The sequence below is a fragment of the Prinia subflava genome, chromosome 6 (assembly GCF_021018805.1).
Source record: "Prinia subflava isolate CZ2003 ecotype Zambia chromosome 6, Cam_Psub_1.2, whole genome shotgun sequence".
NCBI lineage: Eukaryota > Metazoa > Chordata > Aves > Passeriformes > Cisticolidae > Prinia > Prinia subflava.
This window is the reverse complement of record NC_086252.1, coordinates 20,469,564-20,493,755: the sequence shown is the minus strand read 5'-3', so window position 1 is coordinate 20,493,755 and position 24,192 is coordinate 20,469,564. Positions and strand designations below refer to the sequence as shown.

At 36.7% G+C, this 24,192-nt stretch overlaps 1 protein-coding gene across 3 annotated transcripts in view; it reads left to right on the top strand.

Moving 5' to 3' along the window:
* B3GALT1 (beta-1,3-galactosyltransferase 1) overlaps positions 1-24,192 on the top strand; it is a 180,014-nt gene that overhangs the window by 19,822 nt on the left and 136,000 nt on the right. The gene's annotated exons all lie outside the window — the stretch shown is intronic.

Genomic DNA, 24,192 nt, shown 5'->3' with positions numbered 1-24,192 from the left:
ATGGTTGGGACAAATTAACTCACTGTTGGGAACAGATGATGTTCCAGCACCTCTGGAAGCAACATCATGTAACACTGCGGTGCATTTGGGTAAATTCAGAACACCAAGCTGAAGCTCTGTCTGGTTCTAGGTAGCTTCTGAGAATAAGGATTCCAGAGTTCTTTAGCTTTCTAAAAAACGATTTGCCTACATTAGAAAATGGAAAATCTACCAGGAAGGCAGATGTTTTTCTGGTTTAAAAGCCAATGGGAAAAGTGAATCTAGTTTGTTTTGCCTTGTCATCTAGATGAAGAAATAAATCATGTAATGCCTTTAACAAAAATAATCACTCTTTATTCTTCCTCAAATGGTAATATTGGTGCCCAGAAGTGAAGAAAGCTGTATTGCACATGATCTCTCCTGATACCACATTTGCTTTATTCTAATTCCCATGTAAAAGGAATTACTTGCATGTTAACAGTAAGAAGAAAAAACAGGACCCTTCTACCATTACATAATCTAATGCCAAAAGCTCTGCCACAACAACCTTCCTGACATTATTTATGTAGGGAAGGGAGACAGTCAACATCTATTAAGTTGTTTTCTTCATCAGCCCCCACCCCAGGCGCGCTAGGGTTTAGTGTAAGAGACACGGAAGACAGCATTCGGCTACATTCTTACACTGAGGTGAGAAAGTCCTGACCAAAGCCAGCACAGTGAAAAAAAGGGATAATTTTTAATAAATGTGAGCTAGATGGTATTGACAATCTGACAGGGCAAATCCTTGTTTGCAGTGGGAATGACTTGCAGTTAGCAGATAAGGTCAGACAGAGGATGTGTCATGTCCAAGCCATCATCAGCTACAAAAAAAAGTTACTACTTTCCTCCAGGGCAATTGGTCTTGTCATTCACACCTGTCTTTACCATTTTTCCTGATACAAACCTGACTTTTTTATTCTTGAAGCCTGTATGCTATCTGTACATCTGTGTATCCCGGGCAAAGAAGGTAAAGAGGGGAATCACAGGCTTCCATTATCAAAACCAACATTTAAATACCCAAACAAAGTTCCTTAGTTTGCTCATAAGATATTCTGGTAATTAAATATCTTATTCATGACTGTATTCACAGACATTTTACCAAGGAAGGTTCTATATAGGACTTATATAAATATACCACTCTAGATTTTATTCTTGGTTTACTTTTATGGTCTTCCAGAATCGTCCCATCCATTTACTACAGGTCACTGACGCCAGGTGAAAGTCAGGCTGTGTTACACTGAGTAGGGAAGACAACTGCTTGTGTTATGCACACCCCAGGGATATTCTTCTCAGAGGAGGCATGGAAGAAGCTCATGGATTCCTTGGCAATAATTTCTGAAAAAAGACATGAAGTTTTGATGCTCCTTATCAGCTTTGAATTGTCTGGCTAAAGCAGCACGGTACTATTCAAACGTCTGTAGAATCACTTGAGATGATCCACTCCAGATCTGCAGTAAAATGCCATAACCTCTTTGGGTAACAACCCAAATCTCTGTTTTAATTACATAAAAATGGAACTCTTTTTACTCTATTCTTACCAAACCTATCACCTGATTTCATGCAAAGGAAACATTTCTATACCTTTTTACAGAGTTATACTCTGAAGAGTGAAACATGGCAGAATCTGAATTTAGTCTACCTTTTTTTCTTCCTGAAAGCATCAATGAGCATCCAGAGAATGCAGGGGGATGGTGAAAGTTCTTCCTGTACCTTTAATCTACTGTAAGAATCCTTTTCTTATTAATAATACATGTGAAAGAATGAGTTTCAATGGACTGATTGGTTCCAGGTGCTCTAACTATGTCTCAAATGATAACAATGAAAGCAGGCTTTTAGAGATAGGAGTAAGAAAAGAATGTATTTAATATGCACTTCTGGAAATAACTTCGTATCCATTTATTTTATGGGCACTAATCTAAGCACACATTTGTAGTACACACTCAGTTTCTGCATTAATCTAGGATTTTGTCACGGCATCCCTGTTGTGCCTTTGTCAAGCAGAATTTGAATATAATGCATGAGTAAAAAGTAGAACACACTAAGGAAGAAATGAAGCCATACCAAAAAAAAAAAAAATTGCACATCATACTGTAACAAGTATATAACCTTTTGCACCATGAAACAAAAGGAAAGCTCAGTTATTTTCCAGTGTACTCACTTGGCACTCAACCTTCATCTGTAGGATCCTCATCTGTGTCACTTCCTATAATAGTGAATTCAAATAAATTCATTTTCAGTTTTCATTGTTTGCTCTCTCACCTTCTGCTTGTTTATTGCTACTGATATTTGTGAGCCTCTCATGAGTTTTAGTGAAAAAGCCAATGTATATTCAGCCTTCTAATCTTTTGAAACAGGGAAGAGATTACTAGAAAGAATGGGAAGATTACCAATTATAAATTGATATCGCTGGAAGTTAGTTTGTTCTGAGTTATGTTCTGTTATCAACTGAATTCTGCACAATGCAAATCAAAACACATGGAAATAAAAGTAAAAAAGGAAAATTAATTTCTTTTCAACTTCTCTTTAATAAGTTTCATTGCTAGTAGAGAACCAGAGCATCTTCCCTTCATAAGTATAAACAGAAAGCAATAAACATGAGCTCGAGATTGGATGAGGATCCTGGTACATGAAGCTGGCACCAGAGGGATGGAGGGTGGGAGTGCACAGGAGGGTGACAACTCCAGGAAATGTGTGTGTGTGTGTGTGTGAGTGTGTGTATGTGAGTGTGTGTGTGCATGTACTTTGAAGGAAGGACAGACAGAAACAGGAGTGAGTGGCAAGAGATCATTAAAAGACTGAAGAAAAACAAGTGTCTAGAGAAGAGAATCAGTAACTCAGTAAGAGTAACTCAGCAAGCAGGTTAAGAATGGAACTTGGAGGTGTTGGGGTGCGTTTCCTAAGCAGATTGCTCATACTTTGCAGGCAAGAGCTGTGCAATTGTGATGAGAAGATGGGAGTGAGACCAAGGAGGAAACCAAGGAGTGGGCAGGTAGCCCATAAAAGTGGCTTATTATTGAAAAGGACAAAAGTCAAGATTTGCAAGCTGAATCAGCATCATCACTTATTTAAATATACACTCCTAAAGATCCCAGAAATGTGACATTAAGCTTTTAGCTTTCCTGTTATATCAATATAATCAATAGCTTGAACTTTTTAATGCCTATTTCACAATCAGCATTTCAACTGAACCAAAGTGAGCCCTGCAGGCATGTAAAGCAATATGGTTGACTTCCACAACACAAATGTTTTACACTTCCATACTCTTATTAATCACTGTTTAAGGTCCTAACACTATTCATGGTAAATGTATGCCTCTGGATAATAGCTTTGTTAGCTAGAACAGATGCAAACGTTGACTACCTATTCTGTCCCTTTTATGTTTTGTTTCTTTAGCAAGAACACAGTAAGAGCTGCTAAGGATGGAGCCTGCAGCACATTTGTCGGAGAAATAATTTGAAACGGCCACTCAGCTCTTTCATTGCAGCACAACATAAAACCACAATTTGTTATTTTGTTGGGCAGAATAAAGAACTGCAATTCAATACATCAGAAGCCGAGCACAGGCTGAGGTAGGACATTTTACTTGTGCCCTGCTGGAGAGAGCAGTGAGACCCCAAAGCATCCCCTGTGTGCAGCATGGACCTCTGAGTGATGAGCAGTCCTGTGCCTCATGCTACCACTGCTGTATCACTGCCAGACGTGAGCAGGCTCTGTGCTGGGGCATTTGTCCTCTCCCTTCTCATTCCAGGCTGGACTGTCTGCATCAGTACTGTGTGAAACTTGTAAGAAATCACTGAAGTGTTCAGAACATAAAGACCTCACAATAGTGCATTAAAACAAAGACTGTATCACTAAATCCTCATCTGAGATTTTGAAGACATAGAACCCATTTATTTCTCTAGGCATCAGGACTTTAAGTGTTAAATTTATATAATCTAACAATATGCAGCATTTGTAGAGTTGCAGCTGGCTTTTCATAGGTATTCTCCAAATAAAAACTATTTTATGTGCTGAGAATCCTGAGATGGAGCTGTTGAGAGTAATTAGGGAAATATAACCTTCCCCAGGAGTGATATGCTTTTGGAAACAGATTTTGAACTCTTTTTGTTATGAAGATAACTTACTGTTTAAAGAGAACTGTACAGTTCCTCATGTTTGCATAATTATACCTTTATCTTGCCAGCTCACTGTAGAAAGCATCATAATGGAAGATGAGAAAATGTTATAAGGGTGATGGAAATCTTTTTATCCAGACAAATAAGTGGTAGTCCTCTGCTATTGTTTTAAAATATCTGTCAAGATGTATAGAAAAATGCTCTTGTAATTTTAATTTTGTTACAGTCAGTGCAATGCTTCTTTCATATCAACATACAACTGGTACCTTAAATGAACACTGAAGTCATGAAAGAAGGAACCACAGCCATGGCAAACTTGAGTATCCTAGTAGTAGTGTTTTCCTCTATTATTCACTGATGCATCTTTAGTTCAAATGCAACATGCAAGGTTTAAAACACATTTTCTGAACTTTGCGTTCAGAAGAATTTCCAAAGGCTTTGTGACCACAGTGTGGCTTTTTGCAATGAAAGCAGCAAAATTGCCTTCTCATTTCAAGTCTACAAAAGACACAGAGATTAATGACTTTGGATAAGTAATACAGATTTTTAGTGTTATTATTTTAGTGATGAAGCAGAGGAGGAGGAAATGACGACTCAGTGCCAATATATCATCAAATTAGGCAGGCACATTCTAAATGAATTAATTAAAAAACTGGATACATGTCAAAGGAGTTTGAGAAGTTCATCCTTTAAAGATTTTAACAAGTTGACTCCTGAGAACAATCTTGAGGTAACCTATTTTCAATTACAAATGTTTCTGTGGTCTATTAAAATCATGAAAGGACTCCCTCTGACCTGGATGATTGATCAATTAAATTTTTCTCTGCATAATGGCAGATGACTCACCTAGCAATGCTGACCTTTTTATGAACGTCTCATGCTGGGATCAGGACAGGCTAGCCAGCAGGGAGAAACACAAGAAGAAGAAAAAAATAACTGGAATGTGATTCATATTTGTGATGCAAATTGATCACATCATTCACAGATCATAAGAAATGCTACATCATACAGCAAACTACTAAAGAGTGACCAGTCACTCATGTGTTCTTTTTAGATCACTGTTCTGACAGTGGAACAGTCTTGTTGAGTCTCCTAACACCTTAAACCAGAATGGAAAGCAGTCAAGTCTGACTGAGAACTCAAATTCCCATAGGAAACAGCATACAGCACCTAATAGATTAAGAGACCCATCCAGTGAAGTAAAGGTCAAGTACCATTGAGAAAAGAGAAAAACCTTTTGCACACTGTGCCTTTTTAAGCCATTAGGCTTAAATTATAAAGCAAACCCTTTGTCAGAAGTTTATTCCAGTATTTTCAAAAAATAACTTAATAGTACTGTGTTTAGATGATTTCATTTATCATTTTAGAAATCAAAATATTTATCGTACTGAACTCACTTGAAGTGAACAGATTTGGTCTAAAGACAGTTATTCAAAGAGAGATAATATTTTATCCCTACTAGTAGTATCAGTGTATGTGAAAAAGCCAAAGAGTTCTGTCATGGATCAGGATGATCCTTAAGAAATGGAAAACATCTCTCTGGCAGGTTCACTACTCATTTTTGACACCTGGCTGGTCCAGTATTAAACACTTAAATTTATAGCATATGACAGTATGAAAAATAAGGCATTTTGCTTGCATACACAGAAACCTTGAATTCTTTACAGCTGACTTGTACAATATTTTCATTTTTTACTAAATGATTTCTTTCAGAAAGTTTTCTTACAAATGCTTGGTTGTACAAGGATAGTCATTCATTTGTCATGCCTGTAAAAAGTGTATGAAGTCTACCTAGGAAGCCTTTGTTATAAGACTAGGTTGTTTTCATTTTCCATTGCATTTGCTGGGTAATTTAAACCACAAATAGAAAGTTGGTTTGCTTGAATGATGTTTGTAGCAAAGGCTAACAATCTAGTTTTTTAGCACTGAAGCTTAAAAATTTACTGTTAGCAAGAAAACACTCTCCCAGGTACTGAAAGAACAGTAGAAATCTGCATTTTTCAAACAACAGTCAGCAGATGAAACAGGTAATGTCCTTCTACAACTCTACATTGATTCTTGTCTCTATACTGCAGTTCCCTTTAAAATTCTGGAAATGTACAAACTGTTCATACAGCCCCTACTTGGAACAAGCTTCCTTATTTACTTCTTTCTTTCTCACTCACTATATAAACACACAGTTGCAGAAATCCTGGGACTGTGTTGGTGTCTGTTCCATAGCCTGTGTCCAGAAGTTTTGTTTTACCAGCTCTAATGATTAATTAACCTGCATGTGTTTGTCTGTAGATTAGCAAACCTTTACCAAAATTAAATACTCAAAGATGATACATACCTCATTATTTGGAAGTGCAAGAATGTTATATATGTATGTACATATTACAAAACTGGTTTGCTTTAGTGAAATACCTTGATAATAAGAACCATACAATATTTGCATCTCCATTTAACCTTGATTCTCTTTCTGGTTGCTCAGCACTGAAAAATCAAAGCTAGTTTGTTTTTGTATGGTTCTGTGTAGCTACCTTATGGGACTCACTGCAAATTTTTGGGGAAAAAAATTGTGTGTTTCAAGAAGAAATCTCACGGGAATTAAAGTAATTTGAGTAATGCCCAAGATTTTCAAAGAGATCTACAGGTCTCTAATTTCCTCTGCTCAAGAAAGGCAGAATTCACATGCTCCAGAAGCATTAATTAGCTAGTCTAATTAAGGTATTACAAAAATTTACACATAAATTACTCTCCTTTTTTGGATGAAGCAATCTTTTTTGTACTTTGTTATACCTACTTGTTAAAAGACCACACACACTTGCAGTGTAGGAGGATTTTAGTACCTGGGCACAGACTGAAGTGCCTGACAGGCAGAAAATCTGCAGTCACCTTGCAGTTCTGGCACCAGCTTCTTTCTGGTGCAGTACAGCACAGGCAGCAACTTAGGGGCAAGGACTTGCTCCACTGGAAGTCCAGAAGGGAAAGTCCTGAGAGGAGTTAGAGGGGACCTTTGGCTCTTCAGAGTTTTAAATGAAGGGTCAATTCAGCTGGACCATGATTTTTCCTGACAGAAAAGTTTGGAAACTCTTTACAAGGTACATGAGAGCTGTACTCAATACAGTGTTCTAATGCTTGGGCAAAATTTGTAGCAATAAAGATGGGATTTGTATATGGTCCTCATTTAAGATTATTTAAAATTGTTGTGAAATCCTTCTCTTAGCCATTCTGCATTTCAGATTACTCTTCAGAATGTGAAGGTAGAGAATTAAAAGACAAAAAAGAAAAGACAACTAAATTAGCTGTTTCACAAAGATTACTAAAATGTTGTAATTGCATATAATTATCTGTAACTAGATAGAAAAATATGTGCCATTGGAGATGTAACAAGAAGTTACTTCAGACAGCTGTTCTTTTCTGCCAGAACAGTCTGTGCTCAATTATGTAAAATCAGAATAATACAAAAGCATATTTTTATATTTTAAGGCTATAAATTAGCTCTCACAATTTACTGAGATATTCTCTACATGGCTATGCAGTACTGATCCTTGTGGGAGAAAGTATTTTGAAGAAACTTGTAAGAACTAGAATTATTTTTCTTAATTCCATGCTAATTCTCTCCAATGATATTTCAAGAAGGAAGGACCATTGCCATTTACTGTGGTGGTTTGGTGAAGATCTAGGTGGGGAGCCATGGCTGAGGAAGAAGGCAAAGCATCTGTGCTGAGACAGTGGCTTAGCAGCCCACTAGCAATATCTGCAGATGTTCCAAGGTAATTTGTAAGAAGGTTCCTGTCTAATTTCATTTACTTCTCAGCTTTACATAATGTCTCTGACCTAACGAGAGCAATGAAACCTGTAAGTCTGGACTTGACAAGGCTTGTCAGGACAGCCTGCAGGCATTTTGAACCAGTAAAACTCAGTCTTCATAAACACTGAGCTCACTTTTGAGAGAAACTGTGCAAAATCTGGTTTGTGCTATGAAACCTGTTGTCTCAACCTTGCTCCATATAAAATGGCAATGGGTTTTTCTTCCAGAGGCTTGGCATATTGATCTTTGGACACTGCACTGTACAGGAGCCTGGCTTTTTCCTTTTAGAACAAGTTAGCAGTGAAATCCCGGCTCATTAATGTGAGTTTCCACATTGATTTCTGTAGCACCTGGTCATTTAATAGTATGAAATGTTTTACAGGCTAGAATAGCTACATGTTAATTACTACTGTTAATTAATACATACACATTTTTAAAAATAGAATATGTGTAATTGAGATAATTTTTGATTTTTTTTATACTTGATGGCATTTTCTGAAGAGGAAAGCATGAATAAGGAGATAAAAGGTGCACAAGACGAGAAATAGATGTTTGCAATTGATACTACAGTTATCAGGTTATTTTAAAAAACAAGCTGGAAGAATAAGGAATGAAACCATCAGATCTTTAACGCAAGAATAAATGACAGTGAAAAGATGAAGAATTGAATATGAATCTAAACTAGGCATATGGAATGAGATAATTTTTTTAGAGCATGTGGGACATATTTTTTCCATAGTGCCTCTACAGAGCTTTCAGTAACCTGCAGTCAGCACTCATTTAAAGATCAAACATCTCTCTCAAAACAAACAAACCAAAACATAGAGACTGCAAGTCTATCTTTAGGTGTCAAGGTGATATAGCCAAGTATTTTTCGTAGATAAAACAAATACCAAATCTTTGTAATGCAGGTGAAGAAAAAAATGTTTTTTAAAAGCTAAAACATGAGTATTTACTAGGAAATTAAATGTTGTATAAGCAAATCTTAATGCATTTCAGAGTTTCACATCAGTCTGGTAAAATCAGTCTCAAGAAAGAAGAATAGTAGAGAATATTTGTCTAAAGTGATTCTCAGTAGCACAGAGCCAATAAGTAGTACAGTATAATTTTCAAAGATACATCTGTTTTTCAAAGAAAGTCACGAATGTCTATATTATTAAATTTACTTTTATGGAAACTTTATGGGAAAAGTTCTTGATGTTTAGTGTGCACTAATGATCTCATTTTGGACCTGGCAGGGTTTGCACATTCAAGTGTGCTCAATATTGTACAGTATAATAATATTTATAGGGTTTCCAGTAAGGGTAAATAAAAAATTCTGAGGCATTAAAATCAAGTCAAGACTGCAGTATCTGTGACAAAAACACACTGGAAGTTCTCTTTCCCAGCTGAGGAAGAATTCACCTCCACTGCTGAAGCTCAGTGTGCCACCTGTGTGTGTCTCCCAGGACGGCTCAGTGTGGGCACTATGCACACACATGGAGCCAGGTCAGGTGCTGCAGCTGGGTCTGCCTGACCCAGAGGGACCCTTTGGAGCCAGTGTGACAGAGGGCATGGCAGGCAAGCCACAACTGACTCCAGTTCAGCACACACCACGTAAGATTCGTCCTGTTTGGCTTGTCCAGAAGCCACGCTCTGGAGGACTCCAAAGCTGGTATCACCTTGCTGGACCCAAGCTGGCCTGGTCTATCTCAATATTTTACGTTTTTTTCTCTGCTCTTGGTTCCCATACCAAATGAGGCTGCAGACAATGCATGCACAATTCTTATTTACAGAGATGTTTAGCAAGTGACTCCAGGGGTATTGTCTAAAGTAAGTATTTAGTTCCTCTGAAAGGAGAAGCTTACTCACTCATCACTGAAATAGGGTTCAGAACGTGCTAAAAGGAAAAAGCCCCGTTCTAAACAAAAAAAAAAAGGTCCTGTTCTACATAAATAGAAAGGGAAATTATGCCTGGAAGCAAGCAAAACCTGAGAAAAACCACTGGGAAACGGCTGCAAATCACAATACCTGGAATCTTGTCTCCAAAGAAGTTTAACTCCTTTGTGCCAACCTGTTAGTCTTAGGTGACATGCTGAATATGAAACAGAAGACTGTAAAAACAGTAAACATATAGACAGCACCAAAAATGCGTTAAGTCAACTTCATTCTATTGTTGGCATTTTCTGGCATAAAAAGGCACACACAGATACTATTCCTTCTCTTCAGGGAGGAAAAATTGTACTTAGTAACATCCTTGTTAGATGAATGTATATTGACTACATCACTGTCTGGAGGCTAGACTAGCACTGATGTTACCTAAGAACAAATTCCTTAAATGCACAGATACTAATTTTGCTCCACTTAACATGAAGTAGCCATTTGCCTTGACTTCTGCTGGTATTTCTGATTATCACTCAGAAACTCAGACTGCCTTTACAAAGCAGTTCCAGTTCTCTTGATGTGAGTAGTATCTTTTGCAACCAGCATCATTATTTTGGATTTTTTCTTCTAACCTTTTTACTAGGTCACCATCTGTTAAAGCAGCTGCATATTTTGTGTGAAGTAGATAGGACATTCTTTTTGTATTTAGGAGCAAGCAGTGGTGAGAACTCCCTGTCTTGACTGAGCAAGGACCTTAGGAGAGCCCCAGCTCTTGAACCATTGCTCATGCTCCCTGCAGCCCTGGGGGCGGGTTTTGTTATTAGAAGTAATCATAAGCAATAATGAAGTATTTACAAACTCATAATTTAAACAGGGATGTTAAACACAACAGGCATGCCAGAGTGCTTCCAGTTTTGGAAGTATTAAGATTAATCAAATATGACATTTGATTCTGCAGTCCTTATTAAATGCAGACTATAGGTGTTTTTTCCTTGAAAGTTACTATAGGTTTGGTCTTGAGTCTCATAAAAGAATAAATGTATGGAATGATCTGGAAAAGTAAAAGAATTCAATGGCTGATGCCAATATGTAGCTTTCTGGAAAAAGCAGGTTTTAACATATCAGTAAAGTACACATCCTGAGGGAATGCTTAACTTATGGGAGAATAAATTGGTTTAAAGCCTGGTTGGAAGGTAGCAGTTCTGCCACTGATTCAGAAAGTACTGGCCATTTTTTCTAGCAAGTGCCCATAAGGGAGACAATAACTAATATATTCCTTGTGCAAATAAGGTGATTGGAAGAGAATTGATTGCTGTTTCTTCATTCTATAAAATCATGACTTTTTTGAGAAGATAGCAGTTTGAGGTTTAATGTACAATTTTAAACTATTTTTTGCTATCAAGGATAGCTTGTGATACAGTTGGAAGGGTTTACTTTCTTAAAATATCACAAAATTAAAACCAACAAGCCACAAAACCATCTCCTCTCTCCCTCTCTGCCCTTCTTTTAACTTGAAATGTGTGTGTAGCAGACCTCACCAGCAGTTAGCAGCCGTAATGACTTTTCTCAATGGCCTTGATCAAGTAGACACAGTTACAGCTTTCTATGCTAACCATAAATATGGAGAATGAGCTGTCCTTATGCAGAAGTCTGTCTCATCTCTTTTTATAGATAAACAATGTGTAAACCTTAAAAATCACGTATTTTCAAAGACATATACATAAAGAAAAATATATACAATTATATACATTTGTATATTATGTATTACTAATAGTTAACTTCTATGCATTTCTGTAAGCCAACTGGACTCTACAACACCTCATAATATGCCAACCTGCTTTTAATACTAGAAAAAAAGTAGGCTTCCATTTGTGTACAAATTAAGAGGACTTTGCTGCATCTGGAAGTGCTCAAGTGACTGCTGGAAGAGCTGTTTGCCTGTGTGCCAAACAAAGACCACGCAGCAACAGGACCAATCCTGCTTCAGGCACCTATGGACACATTCAATGCCAAGTCTGGAGGTCCTTGTTAGCTGCATTTTTGTAATAGAAACTATCCATTCACATGAATAATTGGTTTTCACAGTGATATTCCTTTTTCCTTTTAGTAAGATCATCAGAAGAAAGCCTCTTTTTGTTTTAGCTGCTTTTTCAAATCGTTTCAATTTAGTTCATGACTCCACACAGGCTTATTTCATCTGCAGGATGACAAAAGCTTTCTTGATCACATGAATGTAATTTTCTGTTAATGAGAACTCTTGAGATTTCTAACATGAGCAGCAAATTTACAAAAACGGTTTCTTCTTTTTAAGATTAATTTCATGGAATACTGCTAAATTAGGTCAGGCATAAAACATGCAGGCTCATATCTCTAGAAAGAACACGACTGCTACCATTCACTAATAAGAATGCATTTTAATAGCATTGAGGTTAAATCTCTAGGCATTCCTGTTTGCCTCTATTTATAACTACTACAGTGTAGGTGAAATACTGATCATGTGTCTCAGATTAAAGAAAGAGGGAATCCTGTGACCAAACTATGCTGAATGTGATTTAAAGAAATAATTTCACCATGCATTTTATAGAGCTATTAAAGAAATATAAAACAATCAATAATGAGATTTATGATGCTTCTTAGTATCATTGATTTTTTTAGTGTACAGAGTAGGTCATATTAGACACAATATATATTCTAGTTTAATTACTGAAAATGGCCTTCTTCTGCTTTTGAATAGTCAATGCTCCAAAAAGAGAGGGGGAAAGGGTTTTTTTTTTCAAAATGTTATTTTCCTATCACAGTTTTAATTTTCATCTAGAGTCCTGATGAATTTATATGGTATATCTAGTCATAAGTTTTTACTGTTGCACATACCTTGCAAAAATTGCAACAAACTTATTTTTTCATAAAAGAAATAACAGAAGTTCATCGTTATTTGCCCATTCTACTATGAAAATTTCAGTGCAAATGAGCTGTATATAGCAGATTTGTTATCATAGTAACTTTTCATGTTGAAGACAAGAATTATGCCTAAACCCCCCCCAATCCTCATTTGTAATATATAACTGGTGTTAGATTGACTTTTCGCTGGTAAGATAATATTCAAAATAGGGGTAACAAAATTTCATTGACCAGCTGGCATTTTCTTTGCGATACACAGGGGTGTTTCCTCCGTCTTCAAGTGCAACAGAAGTGATTTTAATTAGTATTTCATTAATATTAATAGTTCTCTATAAGATAATTGCAGGATGGCTCTTAGAATGACTGATAAGAATTCAGATGTAAAACTGGTTCCATCAGTGCAGAGATGGTTTTGACTCTGCTGGAGTTTGACTCTGAGCTATCAAACTTCTCCATGGAGAAATAGAGACTGCTAGATAATAAAGATTATTCTGCTGCAAGAAAGTTATTTCCCATAATTTAAAAAGGAACGAGAAATGCCCTCCTTAGGTAGATGTTTTTCATAAATTTTTTAACTCTACAATTCATTTAGACTGTTTGTTAAAAAAAACCCCAACTGGGTGGTGGAGAAAGGCATGTGAAAGAGAAAATAAGTAACAAAAGGCAAAGGTCGTGCAGAACAAAACACCAGACTTACTAAGAAAAAATGCTGAATTCCCTTATGCAGTTAGTTCCTCTCAAATAAACTCTCTTCAATCTGATTTTGTGCTGCTGCAGTACTGAGCTAGACTAGACTAGACATCACCAAGAAACCCAGTGGTAACTCTTGAAGATCACTCAGTTACAGTGTCCTACTTAAGAATATTTGGAGAATATATGTCTGACCTTTATTCTTTCAAATCCTCTGTATCAACTCCAAATTTCTCAGAGTGAAAGCTGCAGCACCTTTCAAGCTTTATAAGTGGCTCTGGATTTCGTAAAATTCAATTGTAAACCCTGAAAGTTTAGTGCCATATATTCCAGTTGCTGTTCTCTAGGTCTGGCCTTGCACTCATCCAACAATTCCAGGAGGCATTGATACAAAACAGGAAATCTTTTACTACAGCTTTCAACTCATTAAAGGTTTTCCCAGTTGGTAGCATAGCAGTAAAAGCTCTTATAAATGGATTGCAGGGAGAATAGAAATACAAGGAGAAAACTGTTATACGGATTAATGAAGAGTTGATGAAATTAGTCAATTTTAAAACAGTCGGCAAGCTGAATAAACTTTTAGGTAAATGTGATCTCAAGAGATAGGAGGATCAGAATACAACACAGAACTTGTGAAACAGCTACATAAATAATACAAATAAGGAGATGCTTGAGGAATTTTAATATTCAATATATTGTCAAGGTTTGTGCGCCTTTTAAAATGCTAAAATAAATCATTAACAAAGTTCCTGAACATCTTGGAATTAGTTTTGTAAAAGCATGAACATAGTTATGTGAAATATCTGAAAAATGGGGACAAAGAGGAAATGAAAGCAGCATCAACCTTTCTTCTAAATCCTAAACCTGAACAATGTAGTGCTCCCTGCCATTGTCCATAGATTTGCACCAGCTGGTGGTATTATTCAGATTTGTGCTATGATTCATACACACACAAAAAACTGCGTATGACAAAGAGATTTGTACTTCTCTTGTAGTTTCCTACTAGGAGACTCAAGGCAGGATGGCATACGTAATCAGTTAACTGCCTTTTGTCAGGGCCATCAACTGAACAAGTTGATGATTTTTTCTGTTCTGAATTAAACAGTGTTATTTCCACAAGTGTCTCATACATAGACAAAGGCAGAAAGTGCTGGCAGCTACTTGGAACTTTGAAAATATGATTTACAAGAAAGTTACCTAGAGTGCTTTGTTGGGAAGTTCTTCATATCTTTGTTCTTCAGTCATCTGTGTTAGTTATTCATTATATTTCTACTAATTCTTTTTTAATTGTTATCTTCTAAGAGTCCAGTGAAAGTCTGGACTTCATATCAGTAGGCAAGAACGTTTGCTATTTTGGTTCCTTCTTTTTTTTTTTAGTCTTCTTTTTCTTTGTTTTCATCCTTCAGGATTTTACCAGAAAATGCTTTGATCTTTTCAGGTCACCAACAGAAAAATAATATCCCTTATTTGAATACTTTTGGCTGAGAGATGGCTCAGTATACTTACTCCATAAAAAGATCAGAATTGGTCTATGTGCTATTCCATAATTATTAAAGCAGAGCTGAAGTTCTGTGTTTAAAAGTTGTAACAGGGAAGGACAGGACAGGACAGGACAGGACAGGACAGGAGTCTTCCAAAGAACTGATCTTGCTCTCATTGTTGGATGTGCACTCAATGGTTTTAATCTACACTAGAGTCTAATTGGCTAACTGAAAAATAAAAAAGAAACTTCATCTTGTCTCAAAGGATCTGAGTCCAAAGACCCATAATGCTCAGTGGAGTGGCAAGCAAGTGTCAGGGCATTAGGGTGATTACAGATGTTCCATATGTCCAAGGAGAGTGGATTTCTTAGCTTGACCGAAGACATAAGAACTCTCAAACTGAAAAAGGAGGTCTCAGTAGACACAAAGTTGAGAATTTCAGCTCTATGTCAATTGAACTGATTGAAACATGGTCTTATTTTAGCTTGGTTTAAATACACTATTAACCTACAATGCCCCCAAAAGAAAGCAGTATTGTACTTCAAAAAATTCTGGAGGGTTTCATGTTGAAATCAGCCGACTTTCTATTCAAGTGGGAGACAGTACTGGTTTTGTTCATGCATCCTCTAAAGTATGTGAACTGATCCATCACTCAAATGTTCTCTTAAATTATTTTACATGTTAAGAACAGCATTCTAATTACATTTGTTATTTACCTAGTTTAGTTAATCACATATTAATGTATTACTATGAGTGATACTGCAACAATATGACAGCATTTAGCATCAAATAGCACTTAATTACAAGCAAGATTTCATTTTCATACTCCTGTGTCTCACAGTAAGCAACATAAACACTACAGAATTAATAATAAGAGAAGGTATTAATTCAAGCTTCACATTTTCTTGTAATATAAGGCAAATGCTACAGTTGTGCAATACCAGAAGAGGAAAAGCAAGTATAGTTTCTTCCTATTTAGATGTGACAATATAAAATAAATTATTTTTAGAAAAAGGTTGCTTTCAGAAAGGAAATAGCATGAGACAGAATGTCACAAACCTCAAGCTGACTTTACCAGCCTTTAGCAGAAGGAAAGGTAATTCTTGCTTTCTCTGTTTACAGTCGAATGTTGTCAGCACCATCCAATGACTACATCTACCATTAGTACTCACAGCACCTCTTAGACTCCAAAAATACCTTAGTAATCTTTGCCTCTACTCTAGACTTTCAAAGCAGTAGCTGAGTTTGGGCTTTTAAGAAATTTGGCCTTATAATTATGGTGTTTTCATGTGAGAGTGATTCTTGGACTCCATATACCCCTGCCCTCTATCTTCTCTAATGTACAGGTACATGACCCAAACTCTCTCTCTTCGAGGCCTTCCTGGGGATTGTTTTAGGGGCTGCCTTTACACTTCTGACAACAACTTCCATGCCATTCATTTACTCTAAAAGAGAGCTTAAAAATGTAGGTTCCTAACTATGCAGAGATTTCTCCATACTCTGATGATGAACAGCATTTCTTTCAGTTCCTTTGCACTAGCACATAAAGCTGTTGAGGATGGCAGTGAAAGTTGGAATTGGCCAGCAGATTGGCTTGAGGAAGAGCAGCCCTACAATACACATGACAGTGATTTTGTCAAATGCTGTATAAAAAGTAGAGCAATGCAGTGAACACAAGATAACAATCTATGTCAGGATGCAAATTTACTTAATTAAAAGAGCATAATTTGAAATCAATCAAAAAACCTGATGGAGGTAGTAGCCGTGAAGACTTTTTTCCTGTTTCTTAACTGAGACAGCATTGGCTATCCAGACATAACACAGCACCATGTATGCTAGCAAGGTACAAGATGGTTGCTAGCTGAAAAATCGCTTGTTCTGCAGCAAGGGAGCCAGGTGATCAGTTATGTAGCGTGGTATGAATTTAGTTGCTTGAAAAATGAAAACTGGTGTGAGAATTCGGATGCACAGGTTTCAAGATAACCAATGAAACAAAAATCTTGGTAGTTTCCCAGATGTCTGATTTTAACTTGGTTTTTCTAAAAAAAGTTGTTACTGTCGTAAGTATGCCATGATTTCACCTAATAAATACGAAAGAGTATTATTAAGAAATAAGCTGGAGTGTTTTGGAAAAGAAAGTTCAGTGAGGCCACAGAGGGAAGGATAACCTCAGGGAGAAGAGTTAATAAGAGTTCCAAGTAACTCTACACTGACCAGTCTGAAGTCTGAAATATTTGTCCATGTCATTATTCTTGGGAGAGATATATGACATAAAATTCAACTATTTTATGGACATTTTGCTAACACTTAAGTATTAGATAATGTACACAGAGATATAATTGATAAATGCTGTCTTTTTATATTGAGTTGTAGGGGTCTGAGGTTTTCTTCATGAAAATAATTGTAGAAAATCTAAAAAGCAAAAATTTGATTTAGTCTGAATTTCTTTTTGATGTAAGAGAAATACATTACTCATTTAAATTACATTTTGTGGAAGTAATTCATGATAAACTGCTGCTTAGAAAACTAGCATGCCATTTAAATATAACTGATTACTGTAATCCCTTATATTAACCCAGAGACTAAATGTTATGCAATAAACATATTTAAAAGTAGAGAGAATGCTAAAAAAATCTTTGCCAGTAAAATAAGAACTCATGCTCACAATTCATAGAGGGTATTTTTAGTGAGGTGGTAATTTCCTGATAATATTCAAATTTTATAGGATGTGTATTTCAGAGTGTCGTGATACATCTTAATTTTTCATGTAATTTATACCTTAGTTTATTTAGCACAGCACAATAGCATTGCTTTGTCTGTGGACTGAAAAACAAACATCACTGAAAATCCCAAGATTCACCTGGCAGAAATAATACTGGCAGCTTTACTACCAGTCTACTTTCCACATCTTTTAGCCAAAAAATAGACTGCAAAGTATTTCTCCTATGGAAAAATTCCATGGTGAGAGCTGTAAAACATGATGAAAGTCTGAAAAAATTTACCTGTTAAGCTCTGTCTTTGTAACTATATGCTTTCCTCTGCTTCTTTTTACTAGCAATTACTGTACCTCTCAAGAGAAATTATTCAAAGTCTTTCTTTTTACACCCTGAGTGTAAAAAGTGTCTTGCTTTAACTATTGGACCAGTCTCAATTCAAAGCCAGATGTTTACGTTCCTTTAAAATATCGAAGTTTGGTGGATCTTCATGTTTAGAGATGCTTCACAGGAAACACCAACAATGGTACCAAATCAGGTTACAATTTCCTGAGAGGGTCAGTGTGTGTAAACTGCTTGTCAGGATTAATTAAGTACCAGAGTAATCCTCAGTTGTGCACTGCTTGAATATGCATCCCCAAGGCAGTTTGACACGAGGGGGTTTGGATGCCAGAGGAGGCTGTTGGAGGGCAGGTGAGAGGGAGTCGCTCCGATGCGCTGAATTGCACACGTGGGTACACACCACAGCCTCAGCGTTAGAGAGGGCTGGATTCACCAGTGTCCTGCCAGGCTGGCACCTAAAATGGTTCTGTGCCCTACTGTCCACTAATAAATTCCTTAATGCTTGACTATTTTGCAGAAGGAAGTTGTGGAGCTTGGGGGATTCAACCAATCTCTAATTCTGGCTTCAGCTAATATTTTATTGTTAATGCAAAGTTCACCAGCTTCCAGAGGTCCATTTCAGAATACTGACACTGTCATGCCCTGGTAAGAATGTGATATGTTTGCAAATTCAAAATACAAATTTCAAGCCTCCTCAAGATTAGGCAGGGAGCTAAATCCTAACTTTGGACGTATTTTTTCTAGCTCCTTAACAGGTGTGATCATTGGATTCATTGATAGGAAGCTTCTCGGCTGTTTTTTGAGAGGGTGTAGTATCTGTATTAGACCCAGCTCAGGGGTGAATAGTCAGCTGCCTTAATCCTCAGTGGAAACAGGCACTTTTCCTCAGCCTAAAATTATGTATCAACATGCCTAGGATAGGATGGATTTAGGTCTCCATTTCCCTCCTGGAAATGCAAGAGGCTGCCTGCAGACTAGTTACTGTAGTAGTCATTTTTAAGCATCTTGCAATCCCTGTGGATACCAGAGAAAAAATTCAGTACCTATTTCAGGACTGTGATTTCCACTAGGGATAAAGGAAAAAATAAGTATATGCTTCCTGAAACTTAGTCTGTGTTTTAGTAATACCTAAACAAGACTACATTTCATTTCCCTGTATTTTTCAAAAGATATTTTGCTTGCCAGATTTTCTTTTTGTCTGGCCATCAATTCTAAAATCCACTCTGTGAAATTGCTAAGTACAAAACAAGAAATGTCTTGTAGACATTTAATAGGAGTATGCAAATACTTCACACAACTGAATCATTTAAGAGCTTTTAATCTCTTTCCTCACAATAGTCTCTGAAAATAGTAATGTCCTCAAAATATAGTTTTTATTCCTTTTTTTTCTACTAAGATACAGCTATACCATGCAGTATAAGATGCAACTAAAGTATACAGACATTGATTTATCTGTTATATTACCCTGTTTGATGATGAAGAAGAGCTAAAGTAAAAAGGTTTAGGAAAAGTAATCTGAAAATGAATCAGTGGTTCAAGGTAGGAAAGTGTTCTGTGACTTTACGACATTTACAGGGCAGAAAATATCAAGAATTGGAAAATAGCATTTATTTTAATGAACATCTAATTAAGGCCTGACTGGCCAGCATGCAGGTATTTGAATTATGAGAGTGAAAGATAGTGTATGTGAAAAGAGCCATCCTGATTGCACAGAGCGTGGCAATGCAGGATGCAGCCTGCCCCAGAAAGGATCGTGGAGCAGCCTCCAAGGTCTGTCCCTTGGGAGAGGCAGGGGACAGGCAAGGCATAGCTGAGGTCCACAGTCTGGGCAGCACAGCCTGTCCTGGCACTCAGCATTGCAACAAGAAGCCTCTGATGGCACAACACCACAGTGAGGATAGGCTGCCTCACAAATGAGGAATTTCAGCTCCGTCACAAAGTGCAAATTTTCTGTGAGCAGGAAATTTGAAAGGTAAAGACATGACGAGTGCAGCTTGTGTCTGAACGGTGAGAGAAGTTCTGTGTAGAACCAGAAATACACCTGAATTTTCCTTTGACTGTTATCTACGTGACAAAAAAGATGAATAAATAGCAGCACAAAGGTACACCCTCATCTCAGAATTTCCTCTTGCTGGTTTCTAGGTCTGGGAATGCTTTCCTCTAATGTGAGCAGCAGGCCTGTGCATACTGCTTGTACACTACAGACAAACGTAACCAAGGGGAAAAAGACAGGGAGTGGTTAACACCTGCAGCTTATACTGCTTGTCAAATGCAATAGGAATTTAAATTATTTTCTAACTAATGAATGTATACAGACTCCATTAGGAGAATGTATAGGTCTTGGGACCTAGAGGAAGAATATACAGATTGTAATGACAGCATAATGAACGTTAAAGTCATAACCTTTTGAGACTCGTTATATATAAATGAGATTGCAGTCAACTTGAGAATACAATATGTAGTTTTGACCTTTCTTTGAAATACAGAAAGGGTGCTTAGCTGTGAAATTCATTATGGTCTCCAGTGTGACATAGCTATTCATTTTTAAAGTGATTAATTTTGGTTAGTATTGACTGAAGACTTCACAGGACTAAATACAGAGGTACCATGGGCAAGAATACCATATAAGCAGGAATCATCTCCCTAATTAAGCATTTACAGGTAGCCCTTTTGTCACATTTTCCATACATAAAATAACAATCAAGTAGAAAATATAAAAATGAAATTAACTCTAATAGCATAGATTGAACATAGTTTTTAGTCTTTTTAATGAAACATGCCTCATTAAAACACAGATGTGATTAAAGAACTTCAATCCTGAATAACAAATGGAATATGCAAACATCATCAGTTTATGAAAACTTATAAACAAAATGGCACATATGGCTGTATCTAATAAATTGTTTCTTGTAAACTTTGAAAGGCAGGAGTGTCTGGGTTTACCATATAGACAAAATTTAAGAACAACAGATAATGTATTTATAATACAAAACTCAGGAATAACTTTAGTACTTAGAAAAATAATTTAAAAAATTATCTATATAGAGTTATTACTTTGCTTACACTAGGTCTCTTGGCACATCTAGAATCCAAACAGATGTCTTGAATTAATTGAGTAGACAGGAGTGATAAACTTTCAAGCTCTGCTGACCTTGTAATAGCTATCACAAATTGCAGTACCTGAAGATCTTATTCTTTTGCTTTTATGGCTAATTTTATCTTTGGCTAAAGGTCAAAATCAGTCCATTCAATAAGCAATTTAAAATTAAAAGCTCTAATAACATTTTAGTAAAATTCTGTCATTCTGTTACATAAAGTGATTAAATATATGTAATTATATTATTAAATTTTCTAATTACTGGTTTTCATGTGTTAAAGGAGTCTGAAAATACCCCATTGTCAGAATAGTGTGTGTAAGTACATTTTCTGACATAGATTTACTGATGCCTGTAGGTTTTGGACTGTGTTTGGTTTTAAGCAGATTATTTTTCATGGACTTTACCTCAAAAAGTTTTAACTGTGATGTAATGTGGTATTTGTTCTGAAACAGAAAGATAATTTTTAAGAAGAGAAGTGTTCATCTTTTCATGCAGGTTGAACTCAGCTTTCTGAGTATTTCCAATAGAATAACCTACCCTACAGGGTTTATCTATATTATACCGGGTTTATATCATGTAACTTTCTAAATACTACTTTTACAAGGTATGGATATAATATATGGTATAGTATCAGCTCAAATTATATCTTTAAACATAAATTTACTCATAATGCTTTACACTAGGAAAGCTAACATAACATTTTTAAAAAGCAAATTTTGTGCAGTAAGGAGAAATTTTTAAGTATTATAAGGAAATGTATCCTATTGCCACTAATGCTTGATACATAAATCATGAAAGTAAAGCTTAATTTCTGAATGGACAGAACACAAAAAATCTGCCAGATTTGTTTATATATAAACAAATATATGACTTTTCACAAGTCAGGAACAGGAATCAGAAATTACCGTTCAAAAATAATCTAATCAAATTTTATTTAAATCTAACCAGATTTGTTAGAGGATTGTGTAAAGCCATTCTTTGAGTTTAAACTCACATTTGTTTCATGAGCAAACACACAGGTTTTACATCAGCCCAGGTTTTCCAGGGAGAGCTTAGTCCTTACTGTGAGGGTCTGTGTGCAGGCAACAACACGTGCAGAGACCACAACAGCACAGCTTGGGTGGAAGGTACAAGGTGAGGAGATCAGGGAGACCTCTGGGCTTGGCTGCACTTTTACATATTCTGCCTTGTGGAGATTGTTGGATGAACTGAATTTAGTGCTCATTTCATATGGAATGTAATTTCCTGGGAAGTCAAACTGAAAGAAAAGCTCCATGAATCTGGACAATGGAAATTATTTATATAAATAATGCAGTACTAGAAGAAGAGGTGAACTAGAAAAACGACTCCCGGAGCAGGGAAGCAGAGGATAGAAGAAAGAAGGGTTGAGCTGTTTTATTATAATATAGTGATCAAAGATCACAAGTAATACTTAATGTTTTGTAAGATCAGATGAACAGCTTCCTAAATCTAGAGACTTAGAGACAGTGACTGTCTCCAGCGTTCCTTTATTAATACAACTGCTTAAGAAATTTAATACATGCAAGGAAAAAAACATCCTGTATTCCCCTTTGTGAGCTTCATTTTGTAAAAAGTTACTTTCAAATCTTATGCCTAAGAGGAGGAATTACAACTCCTGCTGCACACATACAATTGCTTCAAGTCCAAAGTGCCTGAATCTCCAGATTTTCTCTATAGAATCCATTTAATCAGTTGCTCAGATACAACAGACTATTGCAAGCTTGTACAGGTGTAATGATATAATATAAGCTTCAGGACAAGTTCATGAGGTGACAGTGGTCCAGCCTCAAAAGAAATTGAGTTTCAGCTCTCTTTGCCTTTTCACTTGGCCTAAATCCCTTGAAGTGCTGGGATGCTACAGAGAAGCACAACAGTGTACTTACTGGGAGGGCTGCAGACACTGCTTTTGAGGCATCTGCAGCTGTCTCTAGCCCAAAGCTAGGAAGAAAACTTGGTGTTCCCTACAGTAGGCTGGAACATGAACAAAAGGGACAGCAGTACATAAAAGAAACCTTTATAACACTGACAACACAGTGAAAGCATTCAAAAGCAGAATAAGGGTTAAAAAATATTGTCTGTAGAAAGCTGGGGCAAAGAAACAAAACTATCAGGCCTAAACAATGATAACTGCCAACTCTTTTCTTTTGTTCATATATTCACTTCTATTCAGGATTCTCTACTGTGTCCTTTTCTGATGGCTGAGTGCTTGGCATAAGCCCTGCCAGCACATTCAGATCTGTGAGGGAGCAGCACAGCCTGTGTCAGAAATCCTGCTTCTTCAGAGCCCTAGGCAGGTCATGAGCGAGCCTGGATCTGCCCAAGCAGCACGGGCACAGATTAATGATTACCTTCCCAAGCTTGTGGCCATTCCAGCACAGCCCTGGGCAGCTGCTGGATGCTGTCCAGTCAGCAATTTTCCAGTTCACAAAGCTGTGGGTAGCTGTGAAGAAGCACAAATCACAACTGCCTGTCCTTGGCCTATGCAATAATAGCCCATGGTCAAAAACCAGCCAAAGATAGAAGATACCCAGGAATTTGGCAATTCTGTTTCACACTGTTGTCTGACATCTTGGCTGTCTGTAAGGGCACTTGGCTAAACTTGCTGTGCATTTTGGGGATCACAGCACGATATTTTATTCATATTAGTAAGTCAGTATTATGCTGTTTGGTGATCTACTGTACAAAATAATTTTGATCCATGTCTATTAATTAACATTATTCTAGCTGCTAATTGAATGTCTGTTTTATATAATATGTCTGAATTCTTATCTATGATTCATAATAGATCCAAACCACTTGTTAGGACTGATGACATCAGAGGCTTGTTAATAGTAACAAACGAGCTGCTGGATTTGAAGCCCTCTCCTTTTACTTGCATTTTCTGGAAGGTTCTTTAAACTCAAAGTTTAAGTGGGAAAAAAATCTTCTGCAAAGTAATATGAAGATGGATGCAGCCAGTACAGCTCTGCACACTGTTTTCTTTTAATCTTCTTTATCACTGTGCTGTCAGAATATATTTAAGATCATGTAAATCCTGATCTAAAAGAATTAGATTCGTTCCATATCCAGTGAATAACTTCAGTGTTTTGGAATAGTCAAGTCTTTATCTTGTAAAATTAAATTGCTGGCCCAGCATACCATTAGCTTCAGATTATT